Below are 16,330 nucleotides of genomic sequence, written 5' to 3' on the forward strand. Positions count from 1 at the left end.
AACCTACTAGACTAATTGGACAACAGAGCACCAGTCATAAGCGTGCTCTGCTCTCTATGACACGCATATGTGTCCAAGCTACATTCTTTGTATCTGTTCAGCCTATTGTGTTTCAAACAGAGCAGCGACTAACCCAGGTGCTTCAAAAAGAACTGCTTCCTTCACCTTTCTGTTTCTCCATGTGTGTGGGTGGAAGTAGGGGTGGCACTTCACTCTCTTCTAAGCAACTAAAAGAGATGGAAGAGAATGGTGTTTCACTCTTTCCCAAGGAAAATAAAAAAGGAAGAGTGGTTGTCTTTTCTTCCTTTACCAGGCTGCAGGATGGAGAAAATATGGAGTATCTCCTTGAAATCAGGGATGCTGGATCCTTTGTCTGCATTAATGGGACTTTTTGATCTGTGTATTCAGCATAGGCCTGCTTTAAAGACTCTGACATCTGAGAAACTAGGGGATTTCAATCCTGCTTTTTTTTCTTGGCTTCATTTGAGTCCAGGTCAGTCTTATCTCACTTTTGAGTGAATAGAAAGCTCAGCTGTGGTGTCACCTCAGTGCACCTGAGAATCATCTGTTGCAGATTAATCAGGGCTCTGCTCCATGGCCTGTCCTTGGTGGGGTTCCTCCTGCTGCTTCTGAGTTAAGATTGGGATTTGGTCTCTGCCTTCAGTTTCCATTTGTTCTGCTTCTTCTTGGTGGTGGTATCTGGAAAAGTTTCTCCCCATAGAGTTACTCTATACCTTGGGGAGGCTCATTCCATGTGGTCTCTTACATTGAGAACAAAGATAGAATTTTTAAAGACATCATGAAGGAACTTCAGTAGATCTCGAGGCATCCTACAATGTCATAAATCCATCTGCTAGATATGTGCTTATGGCATTGGTTTTTCTACAGGTATTCATGGCTGAAAAATTCTGTTTTGTGTGTAGAAGCTCAGTCAAATATTGATTTAGGTAGTTAAGGAAATTTAGTAGGACATTTCAGAAAAGCCAGAGATGATGTAGTATCTGTTTTCTACTAAGCAACAGATCTGAAAGTTAGCCAGATTCTGCCCAATTCTTCCTTCTCTCTCTCTCTTGGGGTCTCTTTGAACTAATTTTTATAAGCTTGGTTTTCATTATCCCAGTGGTGGGTCCCAAAGGCTATGGAACAAAGGTGCTTTCTTCAGTTAGATAACATTCCAAAAGCCACCCATTCCCTTCCCCAGTCTTAGAGAAGCTGCTATGGGGAAGTGGTGACATGGGAAGGAGAAAGAAATATGAAAAAAATCTAATGTCTTTTAAAAATCCTTTTCCTCTCATCTTGGCCCACAAATAGTAAAATGCATGTATCAGACTAGCATAATTATTGCATGATATTACTACAGGGCAGAGTTAATAACTTTGGATATTTTTAAGTTTAACCTTAACTCTGAATTTCCTAGGTTTTGATTAGTTTTGGAATAATTACAAACATCCAAGTATGTTCGTTTTATTAAAATACTGAGATGTACTCTCAAATATAACTCCATCTTAATGCATTTTTTGTCTGGAAATACACAAAATGCTTAGGCCCAAATTTTCAAACTAAGTACAAATATATAACCTCTAAATTCCTATTTAATTTTCTAAATAAGAATGGCCTGATTTTCAGAGGTACAGAGCCCCAGTAGCTCCCATTGAAATCCATAGGACTTGAAGAGGTCCTGCTCAGCACCTTACAGAATCAGATCTCTCTGCAAGGGAAGATGGAAAGCTGGAGACAGTTGCAGTAGTGGTTAAGAAGTGGAGTCGCAAGCAGAGCAGGGACCAGTACAGTCAGGGTGATTTGAGTCCTTCCAAGCAGCCATAAGCTAAGACAGGGACCATCCATTGCCGTTCTCTTTTACAACAAAATGATCTTTCCTGCAAGCTATTCAAGTCTTTCTGTGCTTCCAAACCCTTATTCCCTAGCTGCCAAAACTCTTCATATCCTGACCTCCCCCAACTTGATTTCCATGGTGAATTTTGTTGTGTTTGGACCCCCTCCAATACTGTGTGTAGTTATGGTCATCCCAAGAAAGATTAATTCAAACTGGAATAGGTGTAGAGAAGGGCTATGAGGATGATCAGGGAATGGAGACGCCTATCTTACGAGATAAGATTAAAAGTGCTCAGCATGTTTAGCCTGAGAAACTGAAGGCTGAGAGAGGAGATATGAGTGCTCTCTCTAAATACATTGGGAATGAAAACCAGGGAGGGAGAAGAGCTATTTTAGCTGAAGGACAACCATTGGCACAAGAACAAATGGGTATAAATTGGCCATTAATACATGTAGGCTGAACATTACAAGGTTTCTAACCGTCAGAGGAGCGAGGGTCTAGAACAGTGTTCCAGTGGGAATAGTGGGGGCAAACAACCTAACTAGGTTTCAGGTGGAGCTTGATAAGTTTAAGAATGGGATTATGTGATGGGGATAGCAGGGGACTGGATTTGATGAACCAGGAGGTGCCTTTCAGTCCTACGTTCCTCATCCCTACTCTTCGTTTGCCTATAGAGGTTAGTTCAGACTCAGAGGTATTCCTGTCTTAGCAAAATCTAATTGTGCTGCCTCTAAAGTACTTTCATCTCCTGATGGCCTGTGGGAGTGGATTCTGATCTTGCAAAAGTTAGTGCACTAATCACAAAACAACAAGGTTGGCTATTAGATAGCCCTGTGATTATTCAAATAATTAAGACACTTTAAAATACTCTTAATTAGAGTGAAAGTGATTTGTATTATGTTAACTACAGTCTTCTACTTCCAAACTAAATTTATTCAAAGACCAATTTATACCCATTTGTCCTTGTTGCCAACATATCCTTTAGCTAAATAGCTCTTCTGCCTCCCTGGTGTTTACTTGTGTTACTTGCAGGATTTTTGGAGGTTTCTATTACATTTGATCCAGTAGCAACTGTTCACTTTCTTATATTAATCATTTTTGAACAATTCTCCTTATATCTTTCAAAATCTAGTATTAAAATTGATGAATTGGGCCAAAGTAGAGCTGAAAACTAAGTGAGAAATCCACAAGTTTTGGTTAAAATCCCAGCTGAAACTCCAAAAGTCTGGGGAGAATGCTCAACAAATGTTTGTAAAAATCCCTGTCAATTTCTGTTATCCTTTGTCATAATGTTCCATGTTCAGAGCACCCCTTACCGCCTGAGCCAGGCCTTTGCATTCACCCAGCCTCTGTTCTGCAACATCTGGGCATTCCACCACACTAGTCCAAGTATAGACATGTGCTAGTCCAGTTAGAAGATGCTCAGCCCTCCAGCCGAGCCCTGGAGGACAGTCCACCCCTTCTTGGGTTGCCAGTGAGCACAAAAAGAAAGGAACACACATGAATTGTCTCATTGGTGTGGTAAAATTCTGTTGTTCTACGAGTAGGGTTCCTACAGGTGCTTTCACTTCAGGTTCGTGTGCACCTTTGATCGGAGATGTTCAGTAGCAGTGCTCATTTGACCTGCCTATGCACTCCTGCCATCCTCTTCCCCGTTATGGTGGATATATAGAGCTGCATGGGCAAAACACCTTAAGTTACTTCTCAACTTCCCTTTGGCCTGAGATGGAGTGCCTAGTATGACTCTTTCAAACTAAGTTCATAACTCAGCCTTTTCTGATAATTTAGTTTAGTTTACTTATTTTTATTGTTGTAACATAGTTTTATAGTTTGATATTATCTTAATGTGTTTTCTTCCTTTATCACCTTTTTTCCCTCTCCTCCGGCCTTCCCTGGAAGGCCGATCTTCAGGAATAGTCTTTGCAGAATTATGCTGGGATTCAAATGCTGCTTCACCCGCCAGAAACTGATTTCCAGTTAGTGACGGATATTCCCGGTGTCTCCACTGTCTAGGAGACACCCATGTACCATCAAAGGGTAAAATCTGCTTATCTATTAAAAGCAGGTCTCAAAAAAACAGGGAAACTAAATTTAGACTTCTTATGAAGTAGCAATCCCTGTATCCAGGTCTAGGTAACACCTCTGTACATCATCCTCTGAATGAATACCATGCCCCATCGATACCCCATTCACTGAGTTTTGTGGGATAAGAGTACAAAGGGTATCGATAAAGGCACCCAAAAAGAGGACTTTTAGCTCTTTGACAGAGGCTGTCTGTGAGAAAAAGATTTGGTCACTACCAAAGTCTGACCATTCTAGAAAATCTGGTCCCAGATGGGATACATCCAAGACTTCAACTTGCTCTGGTACCGGCAGCTTGTTAAAGTCTTCTGGTTCATCCAAGAGCCATGGAAATTGTTCTTTGCACTGAAGCATGACCGTTGCAGTAGGGACTCTTAAGCATGTTGCACCAAGGAGAGTGCTTAGAGTCTCTCTTGCCAGAAGCTGGGAATGGGCAACAGGGGATGGATCACTTGATGATTACCTGTTCTGTTCATTCCCTCTGAAGCACCTGGCATTGGCCACTGTCGGAAGACAGGATACTGGGCTAAATGGACACTTTGGTCTGACCCAGTATGGCAATTTTTATGTAGGAAGCTTATACTGTCTTCAGACCCCTTGGTACCCAAACAGGTGTCTCAGACCACTACACAGTGCCTTTGAAGTCATCAACATCGGTACCGACATAATCCACTCAACAGGTAGTGTTGCAACAAACAACATCCTTGGTACTGACACCAGCCAGTTCAGAGCCTCATTCACTCTCAGTGCAGATACCCTAAGTTTCACAGGAATTTAGGTGCTCCAGAGACTCGATTTGGATGAGTTGGAATCTCCTTTTGTTAATGGGTACAGAACGTTTGTCAGATCTTCTGAGTCACCAGGGCCTTATCTTCCATCGGTACCTCCTAGTTCTCTGGTACCTATTACCACAGGGCAGACAACGAGCTTCACCCTTTTTTATCTGCCCCTCCTTTGGAATATGTTGAGGATGACTCCTTGGATTCTTAAATATCTGTGAAGGAGTCACCCACTTACAAAGGGATATCTCCCCTCTCAGGGGGTAGGGATTGCTCAGTGGTTTGAGCATTGGCCTGCTAAACCCAGGGTTGTGAGTTCAATCCTTGAGGGGGCCACTTGGGGATCTGGGGCAAAAATCAGTACTTTGTCCTGCTAGTGAAGGCAGGGGGCTGGACTCGATGACCTTTCAAGGTCCCTTCCAGTTCTAGGAGATGGGATATCTCCATTAATAATAATAAAAAAATAAACCTTCACTCAGAAAAATACCAAGGGACAAATCTTGTATTCCTTTTCATTAGTTTGACCAGCACGGGATGCCTCATTCTCTACCTTATGATCCCCCCTCAGTGGCCATACTGGGATCCGAGAGCTGCCTATTGTCAGCAGTTCTCAAGGGCTTCTAGCTACTCCTGTGGGGATCATTGAGGACAACACTTCCCTGCTCCATCACTTCTTCCTGAACAGCCCCAGCTGCAAGAGGAGTCTCTTGAGGGGCAAGAGGCTAGAGCAGATAAGGAGATAACACCTCGAACTAATATTTTATCATCTTCACTGGATGTGAGGCTATACTCTCACTGACTACTTCAAGCAGTTTCTCAAGAACTGATGAAACATATTGCTGCCATACTGTAGATCCTCTTAGAGGAGGTCCAATAGTCGCAGTAAAAGGTCTTGACATTTTACACACAACCACCTCTGTTGAAGTGGCTCTCCTAGTGAATGAGGCCTTACTGGAACGTGCCAAGACAATCTGGCAGATGCCACCTATGGTACCACTGATGCATAAATGAACTGACAAAAAGTATTACGTTCTAGACAGAAATTCTGAATATTTATTTTCCCACCCACCACCAAATTCCTTAGTAGTAGAAGCTATCAGTGAGCATGTCAGCCAACACTATACAAAATCTACACCATATAATAAGGACCACTAGTTCATTGTTCTCTTTGATCATAAGAGCTATTCTTCTGTGCCCCTGCAGTTTAGTGTCTCATATCAAGCTCTAGTGGCAAAATATAACCACACTAAGCACAGTAAATTCCAACACCTCTATTGAACACCTTATGGGACATCATAACAGATGCAGGCCTCTCTAGGTACAGCCAACACTGCAGCTCGTTCTATCTCTACTGCTGTTGTCATGTGTCCAGTATCTTGGTTGAAGCTGTCAGGTTTTCCTGTGGAAGTCCAAAATGCGTAGAAGATCTCCCTTTTGATGGACTTAAGTTCTTCTCTGAATCTATGGATGAACACTTACACAGGATTTGAGATAAACACTCAGGTCTCTTAATATTTATACATCTGCAAACAAAAGGATATTTAGTAGCTCACAAATGGTACAGAGATTCCACACAGCCCAGTTTTCCAGCTATCATATATCTACTGAACCAGCCAAAAAGAGGCCAAGATATCAAAAAAAGAGACCTGCTACCATAACCATCCAGCTGTCCTCATTGTTCAAATGGCAATTTTGAGGGTTTGGTTGAGGGTCTAGAACAACGCTACCTCAGGAACCTTCAGCTGTACCATTCTTCCTACCTCCCTATCTTTGGAGACCGTCTGTCCCTTTTCCAACCTGCATGGGAGCTAATTACATCCTACAAATGGGCTTTGAAGGTTATAACATCAGGTTACCCAATCCAGTTCACTTCCATGCCACCCCCCTTCACTGTCCCTTTTCAGGGACTCCTCTCACGAACACTTGCTGAGACAGGAGGGGCTACAGAACTAGTTACAGTCTGGCACAAGGGGAAGGGATTTTATTCCAAGTATTTTCTGTTCCCAAAAAGAACAGAGGCTGATACTGGATCTCAGACTCCTAAACACCTTTCGGAAATCATAGAAATTCAGGATGGTGACCCTCACAGCTGTAATTCCATCATTAGATTCCAGGAATTGGTTTGCAGCCCTTGAACTTCAGGACAAGAACTAGGGGTCACCAAATGAAATTAAATAGGCATCAGGTTTAAAACAAACAAAAGGAAGTATTTTTTTTCACGCAACACACAGTCAACCTGTGGAACTCTTTGCCAGAGGATGTTGTGGTGAAGGCCATGACTATAAAAGGGTTAAAAACAAACAAACAAACTGGATAAATTAATGGAGGATCAATGACTATTAGCCAAGATGGGCCAGGATGGTGTCCCTAACCTCTGTTTGCCAGAAACTGGGAGTGGGTGGACAGGCAGGCTGGATAAAAAACAATGATTTAAAAAAAAATTGGATTTTATTTAAATTAGATTTTTTTGATAAAATGCCTTTTGAGGGGAAAAACCTATCTAAAGATAGTTTTTTTTAATTAAGATCTCATGGAATAGGGATTATAAATTCTAATTCTATAGTATGAGACCATATATTCATGTAATGTTTAAGAAAAGTTTTGTAAATGAGTTCCAATAGTTCATGGATTAGGGACCCAATTTTACGGGGTTCCAGGGGCTTCTGTATAGATTATTTAAGTTAATCTTTCTATCTACCCAATGGGACTCAGTGCTCAGTTTAGAATATACCACCAGAGAGGCTTAGTTTTGCAGTTCTCAAACTGTGGATTTGTGTATCTAGAGATAACATGCTTATTAATAGCAAAAATGTTTTTAAATAAAGAAATAATATATAGAGCTGAGAAATACCAGATCTCAACTCTGTTGTCCCTCTGCAAATTTTTATGTACACAGAATCAATCCCTTACTTCTCTCTAAAAGTGCAAAGTTTCAGAGAGTTCAATGAATAGAAGATTGTTGGGGGTGGAATAGATCTGGACAAGGAGAAAAAGTCTGGAGATAAATATGAGAAGGGAGGGATAGGCAGTAGAAACAAAAATGAAATTGTTTGAGAGCATAATCCAGAAGTCTTGAGGTCTTTCTGTGTGTAGCCTTCATTGATTTGAGATCCACCATATCATTCTCTCACTAGAAGGGGAAACCTATAATGGCAGCAGGCCGTAAAAGAGACCCAGTTTGGAAATATTTTTATGAAGTTCCTCTACCTGTGGGTAAGACAGGCACGCGTGCAAAATGCAAACAGCGCAACAAAGAAATGCAAGGCCTGGTTGCCCGAATGAAACAACATCATGAGAAGTTTCACTTCTCAGGAGGAAGCTGCGTTGAAGATGATGAAAGGAACATGTTTGAACATGCAGGATCTTCAGGTTGGTAAACTTTTTTATTTCATACTACTTTTTTTAAGGGCTGCCTGTCTTCGTTTTGGACTATTCTTGAATTCTTGTGTTTGAGCAAAAAATATAATTATTACTCAAAGGTACTATCATTTCAGATGCAGCTGAGATTAAAAAAAATAGCTGAAATAGGCAGATCTTCCTTTTACAATTTCACCTTTAAAGTAGTACTGAGTGTCAGTGAATGCAATGAGTAATACTAAATGAGCAGTATGGTAATAAAATTAAATAACTGCATTGACTTATTTTGTTTAGGAGAATCCATCCTCAACGTACAGGATTCTGAAGACTATCCACCTTCAAGATCACCATCATTTTCTATAGTTTCAGAGTTATCTGCCAATGATAGTGTTTCAGTCGCATCATGTATGTCACATAGCCACAGTATATCACCTTTAGCAAAAACAAAAAAAAAATCTCCATCATCCAGAAACAACCATAGATAAATTTGTGATAAGAACCAGCAGATTACAAAAAGAGGTGATTGAGGAAAAAATTGTCCGGTTTGTTTATGCAACCAACTCTCCTTTCCGTATGATTGAGAACCCACACTTCATTAACATGGTTCAGTCATTAAGACCAAGATACAGTCCACCCAACAGAGCAGATCTTGCAGGCAAATTGCTGGATAAAGTGTATGAAAGAGAAATTGAGCAGCATGCAAAAGGTCTAGAGGGTGAAATTGTTAACCTGAGTCTTGATTGGTGGAGCAATGTCCACAATGATCCTGTTTTATGTGCTTGTGTGATAACAGAAGAAGGGAATACCTTCCTTACAGAAATAATTGATACATCAGGAAATGCACATACAGCAGAATACTTACAAGAAGTAGCAATAAAAGCTATAACAAACTGTGGGAAAAAAATTCTGATGTCTAGTACGCAGCTTGGTCACAGACAATGCTGCAAATGTATCCAAGATGAGAAGAAATTTAGAAGAGAGTCTCAAGCTAATAACATACAGTTGCAGTGCTCATTTGATGCACCTCCTAGCCAAAGACTTCAGTGTTGCAGAAATAAAGGCTATTGTTGAAATTGCAAAATACTTCCGTAACAACCACTTTGCAGCAGCTGCTCTGAAGAAAGTGGGAGGAACCAAGCTAATTCTCCCACCCAAGATGTGCGATGGAACTCAGTAGTCGACTGTTTTGAGCACTATATCAAGAAATGGCCTAATCTGATGACAGTTTGTGAACAAAATTGTGAAAAAATAGATGGCACTGTCACAGCCAAAGTTCTCAACATTAGGCTTAAGAGAAATGTTAAATGCATGCGGTGTACCCTGAAGCCTGTTTCGGTAGCCTTGAACAAAATGCAGGGAAATAGCTGTTTTATTGCTGATGCTGTTGAAATTTGAAAGGAACTGAGTGAGATCTTAAAAAGAGAAATATTCAACAACAGAGTTAAACTACAAGCATTAAGAAAACAAATGGGAAAAGCACTATCTCCAGCTCATTTTCTTGCAAATATTCTCAATAGTTGGTATCGGGGGTCAAACCTTAACTGCTGAAGAAGAGGAGTTGGCTATGACATGGATCATCCCAGCAATCATCCCTCCATAATGCCAAGTATAATAATCTTCATAGCTAAGGGTGAACCATTCAAGAAATATGTTTGCTGCTGATGTTTTAAAGAAGGTCACACCAGTGAACTGGTGGAAGTTACTTAAGCACTTGGATTCAGAGACTGTTGGATTCAGAGACTGTTGAAGTGATAATCTCACTTTTAACAGCAGTACCTTCTTCTGTCGGTACAGAAAGAATATTTTCTTCCTTTGGACTAATTCATTCCAAATTGAGAAATCGTTTGGGACCTGAAAAGGCAGGAAAGCTTGTTTTTCTTTTCCAGATTATGAACAAACAGGAAATTAAGGTGAAGACGACTGAGTTAGCTACAGAAGCCAATATTTTAAGTTTCTCATGTTGACCTGGCTAACAGTCGTTTTAAATTTTTTTAGAACTATTTCGTTAACTATTTTAGTTAAAAACTATTTTAACAAAAACAAACCTGATTTTAAAAACTTGAATGTTCAACTAAATTAAAAATTCATATGCTTGTTTTGTAAAAATATTATATATTTGCTGTTGAAGAAAAAAATCCAGAATACATAAAAACATTTAGTTAAATAAAACAATTTAAATGTCTCTCTGGCGATGGTCTCTTCCTAATACAGCATGGCAAGAAAATCCTCCAAATATTAATGATTAAACTGTTGAATTGGAGATAGTTCACCTCCCAGTGACTTCATAAATATCTGCTTCAATTACCTTTGGTAAATGAAATAACCAAATAATCATTCATTTTCTGATATAGGTGTAAAACTAATCTGAAAAGTTGTATTTTTTTTTTATCACTTAAAAAATGTATAGTGGGTACCTTCTAAAAATGAAACCTACATCTATCTCTAGTATGGCCATTCTTATCACCCAAAAATGTAAGAACATATGTACTTTCGCTGTGCAAATCAGCCCCCATAAGAGGTTTGTCTGTTTCACACAACCAGGATCACTTCCAGTAGTAAGTGCTTCCCTTCGGTCTCTCTTGTATGTCCCAGGGTTGTTCTCAAAAGTCGTGGCAGTGGTAGCAGCTTATCTACATCAGCTGGGAATCATCATCTTCCCCTATCATCAAGATTGGCTGCGCACGGGCCAATCATATAGTGACAGTCTCTTTGCAGTACAGAGAGCTGTGTCCCTTTTTCCACAAGTTAGGACTTCAAGTTAACATCAAAAAATCCATTTTGACATCAGTACAACACATAAACTTAGTAGGGGCTTCTGTAGATGCGATAACAGCCAGACCGTACCTCCCTGTGGGCAGGTTTACAACTCTAAGAAGCCTAATTTCCCAAGTTAAAATAAGCTTCCAGACGTTGGCCAAAAGTGGCCTCCAACTACTAGGACATGTGATAGCTTGTATTTTTGTAATGCAACACGCCAGCTTACATCTTTGCTGTCTGCAGGGGTGGCTCAGAACAGTCTACCTCCAGGGCAGTTGCTGTCTGTCTATTCATCATCATGTGCCAGACTCGTTCAGTTTGTGGAAGGACCCACCAAAGTCTGTTTAGGAGTTCCTTTTACCCAACGCTACCCCCCACCATCATTATAACTTTAGAAGCATCCATTATATGAGCGGTCATCTAAGGACATGCACCACTCAGGGCAAATCATCTGCCCAAGAGTCTTCTGCACATCAACTTTGTGGAATTAAAGACTGTCAGGAATACCTGTATCCATAAACAGAGGTCAATCCATCAGTCATGTCAGACAACATAGCCCATGTGCTCTATATAAATTATTGGGGATAAGTGGAGGTAGCAAGAGCCCCCTCCTCTTGTGCTGAAGCACTAAAAGTATGGAACTGTTTATAGTCAACCCACATCCTCATCTCAATCTTTTACTTTCCAGGGATACAAAACACCATGATCAACAATCTGAGCAGGCACTTCTCCCAAAATTAAGAATGGGAGCTAAACTTTCAGATTCTCAAACGTATTCTTCTGACTGGGAGGGGTTCCAGAAATGGACCTCTTTGCCCCACCACTGCCAACAGAAGTGCAGGAAACTATGTTCGAGGGGAGGGATGGATCCTCAGTCCATGAGGATGCCTTCCTGTCCTCTTGGATAAAGGGCCTTTGCTGTGCATTTCTGCTGACACTGTTGATCCTGAGAGTGGCGAACAAGATCGGGCAAGACAAAAACGAAGTCATGTTCACTGCTCTGACTTGGCCGAGAGAAGTCTGGTATCTTTACCTGATTCACCTCTCCTCCATCCATTCCCCATGTGCTGTCTCCAGTCAGATTTTTTTAACTCAAAGCTTGACTCCTCAATGGTTCTCGGTGATAGTAACTTCCTGTTTGAGAGAGGTACAACAGGCTCTGTTTAAACAAAGAAACATGTCTACTAGAAACACTCACCTCAAAAAGTGGGAAGAGATTTCACCACTGATGTGTTCACTAACAGTTTTTGTCTGCTCTTTCTTTCCTCTTCACTATTCTCAGTTGCCTGATGGAATTTAAAAAAGAAAAGTCTTTTCACGATTCTCTGTGTTTGCTCACCCCACCATGGCAAGATTAATCAAGTATCAGAGGGGTAGCCGTGTTCATCTATATCAACAAAAACAACGAGGAGTCCAGTGGCACCTTAAAGACTAACCAATTTATTTGGGCATAAGCTTGCGTGGGTAAAAAAACAGTCTAATTCAGATACATGGAGTGAAAAATTACAGATGCAGGTATAAATATACTGACACATGAAGAGAAGGAAGTTACCTTACAAGTGGAGAACCAGTGTTGACAGGGCCAATTCAATCAGGGTGGATGTGGTCTACTCCCAATAATTGATGAGGAGTTGTCAATACCAAGAGAGGGAAAATTGCTTTTGTAGTGAGCCAGCCACTCCCAGTCCCTATTCAAGCCCAAATTAATGGTGTTAAATTTGCAAATGAATTGTAGCTCTGCAGTTTCTCTTTGAAGTCTGTTTTTGAAGGTTTTTTTTGTTGAAGTATGGTTACTTTTAAATCTGTTATAGAATATCCAGGGGGATTGAAGTGTTCTCCTACTGGCTTTTGTATGTTACTATTCCTGATGTCTGATTTGTGTCCATTTATTCTTTTATGTAGAGACTGTTCAACTTTGCTGGTTAAGGTCTCAACTGGGGGGTGGGCGGGACAGTTGTCAAGTAGGAGCAATGCCTTTGGCTCCAGGTTTTGTCTGTGTAGGTGGCTCCGGACAGCTGGTACAAAATATTAATTAAATCATTCCTTGAAAATATCTGATATCATCCAGGCATTTTTTGAATGGTGATAAATGAATGAAAGCGAATCCATGTTCTTATGGTGGAAAGCCCTAGATGACCTGGATTTGCCTATGCGCAGAGGTTTAAGTTTATGTGAACCGGTTTTATTCACACAGAAAAGTATTGTCTATCTCTCTCTTTTATCACCTTAAAACCTTCAGCCTTTTGTTCTTAGGTCCTAGAAGCAAATGTTCTATCCGGCAGCATACGGTAACATAAGCCAGTTTCATCAGCATTGTAGGTTTGCTCCGGAGCATAGTCACTCTCAATGAGGATCTCTTGTAACTTTAGCGGGTATTTGTTGCAAGCTTTTATATCTGCAGAGCACGTCTCTCCTGAAATTGTGACTTGCCGAATGCTATGACGTTTTTTTAAAATTGTTTAAGCCATTCACTGCTAGCTTTAATTTCGTTACCTTGATGTGCAGAAGTGTCCTCACCCGAGCGTCTAAAATTGAGATCCTTCTTCAATTTCTCCGCTTGTTTCCTTATAACGTCACTGGAAATTGGTGTGCCGTCGGAGCGTTCTTGGGTAAACCATGTAAATACTGCTCTATCTAGTTGGGCAGTTTTAGACGTTTCCATTCCAGGCCTTCACTTTCATCCAGTTCAACTAGCATTGATCGTAATTTTTCCTCATCTTTGATCCACCCTCTTAATGTTGATTCCCCCCACTCCTAGTTCTTTTGAGACCTTTGTTTGGCTCATTCCTGATTTCAGTCTGTCCAAAGCTTCCAATTTTTCTTTGACTGTCCATGCTTTTCATTTCTGTGGCTGTGAACTAATTGCCATCATGTCAATGGCATTTTAATATTAATGCTAACAATTTTTATAATCGTTTAGAAAATGTCAGCGCAGCGTTAGTGTTTCAAAAATACAACTAGTGAGACAACTTAAGCTTAGTCTATACTGCACACAATTTAGAAACGAGATTAAAATAGGCGGGAGAGATCAGAACGCCTAATGGGACCATGGGCAGGCAACATACGTTTACCCCTGCCTTCTCATTGTTGCACATTCGTTCCACCACTTTGATACATGCACATTTGTATTGTATGTATGTATGTATGTATGTATGTATTAATACAAGCCACATTTTAAGAGCCAAGGCGCCGACCACGGATGGTTTTGTAACAACTTTAAACTGGCAAAGCGGCAGCAGGTTAGTCAATGACGAAGTTAGACTGAACTCTCCTTTTTGATAAATTAGTCATACTTACAAATACAAAGGCCGTTTTTATTATAACGGCCGTTGAAAATTAGCTACCACCTCGCATATGGTTTTGTTGTCCGCAAAACTAATTTAAACTTTCAATGGTTTTAAACTATCAACGGATTTAAACTGTCAACGTTGTAACTTTTTAAATTAAGACTTGCAGACAAGACTGTTTTTTATGCAATGAAGATCGGAGTGAAAGTTTAAAAATGCTGGAAAGGTGCTCGGCTTTGTGTTTTGACTTTCGATCCAAGGCAGGCTTGTAAAAACATGCATACTGAATATATATGCGGTAATCATTAAATGTATAAACTGGGATTAAACAGAATAAAAGTATGTTGTAGACAAGACAGAAAACCATTTTTGCTTTACCGCGTTGAATTCGGATATATGTTATATCGGATTGCGTTATATCGGGATAGAGGTGTATTATAATTTGATTACTTCAACCTAGCAAGTCCTTTATTGAATTTATCTTTTTAAAATATTTTTCAGTATTCATCAACATGCATTTAAAATTACATTTCAGTACTTAAGTGTATTTTTCATAAGTAAATTTTTACTTGACAGAAGTATACAGTATGTGATTGAAAATCCTGTATAAATCCAAGATCACTTACTCTTTTCGTTAGAATGTTTCTCAGTGACTGGTAGCACATTCAAGACCCCCAACACTTTACTTCAACCTATCTTGAAGATCTGTGGGGCATTATATCTTCTCCAAAATACTTCTAATCAGTTCCCTGCGGTATCATATTTGAAAAGAAATGCTATGTTTCTCATTCTTTTCCCCCAAACAATTTTTTCTACTCAATGTGATTCCTCCACCATATGAAAAGTTAAAGAAATATGATCTGTCTTGGAAAGCATAGTAGTGCACACTCTCTCTGTATATTTCAGTAACACTGATGTGGCCAGATTACCACCAGATTCAGATGTGGTATCTCACTAGGTCAGGGTTGAGTTGGGTACATAAATGAACAAAGGAGGAACACATACGGAGTATGAGATGCACATCGTCCCCAAGGAAGTTGCTGATATTTTTTTAATCTGGTCCAGACTAATGAAATTCATGTTTCTTAAAGATTTTTCACCAGGATTTGAGAGGGGTGATGTTTTCAGGTGTGTAAATACAGAATTTCACACAGCTCTGATCTTGAACACAGTCTTTCAAAGTTATTTTCAAGAACTTTGTGGCCTGAATCTCACTTAACCTTTTAGCTGCAGAGCTCTTACATAAGTTATGTTATTTATAAGAAAAAACGGGCCCTGATGATGTGAAACCAAAGTAGCATCTACTGGTGAGCAAAGTGAGTAGCACCTTAGGGCTTATTTTTAGATTCTGTGTTGGTCTTTCAGTTAAATATATATACCCATACACATAAGTTGTATGTGCTTGTTTGGCATTGAGTCCCAAGAGTTCTTTAAATAATTGTAGAAAAACAAATATAAAGTAGTCCTATGTTTAGATATAAAGAGAACAATAAAATATGAAATTGAAAGTACTATTCATGTTTAAGTCATGTGCAATCTTGAGTCATGCTCTGCCTCTTCCACCCACACACACATTCTCCCTATATTAGCTTTTTATGGTAAATAAGTTTAAATCTGTAAATTTACAGTAACTGGCAGTTGAAGATCTGGGATGATTTTAATGGAGTTTTCCCATAGGGCATCTAAAATTGGAAAATGCTCAGAAGGGATTTTTTAAAAAAAAAGCCTAATATTTGAGAGAGTGTTTTGATAGGAAATTTGAATCCTCAGTGTTCAGACTGAGTGAAAAGATGACTTCTCCAATTACTAACTTTGCAGGTTCAACCTGGGTTCTAACAGTCAGTGTGTGTGTGTGTGTGTGTGTGTGTGTGATTTACATATGATCAGCAGTAAAGATTCTGAAATTGGAAAGAAACAGTAATTTTGTGGCTACGGAGAGAATATTGCTATATAGCTTACTCTTCCACTATTATGTTAACTCAGCAACTTTGATAGTAATTGTATTTCACTAAAGATGCCAGATGGTCAGATTTCTCATTCCTGGGTTTTGTGCTCCCTAGCATAATAACGTAGGGTGAACTCCCCAAGTTCTGTAGTTTTTGTGGTTCCTAAAGACAGAGAGAGAGCAAGCTACCCCACCTGCCCGTCTCCACTGGTGGTTGCATATTACCTGAGAATAATTTAAATACCCACAGTAACTGCATCCAGCTTCATTTGGCAGACTATTCAGCTTC

The 16,330-nt window shown here is 39.8% G+C and overlaps 1 protein-coding gene across 17 annotated transcripts in view; it reads left to right on the forward strand.

The window, feature by feature from the left end:
• The window catches only part of LCORL (ligand dependent nuclear receptor corepressor like), a 169,209-nt gene that overhangs the window by 83,679 nt on the left and 69,200 nt on the right, over positions 1-16,330 (forward strand). The gene's annotated exons all lie outside the window — the stretch shown is intronic.

The sequence above is a fragment of the Chrysemys picta genome, chromosome 5, assembly GCF_011386835.1.
Source record: "Chrysemys picta bellii isolate R12L10 chromosome 5, ASM1138683v2, whole genome shotgun sequence".
Lineage (NCBI taxonomy): Eukaryota > Metazoa > Chordata > Testudines > Emydidae > Chrysemys > Chrysemys picta.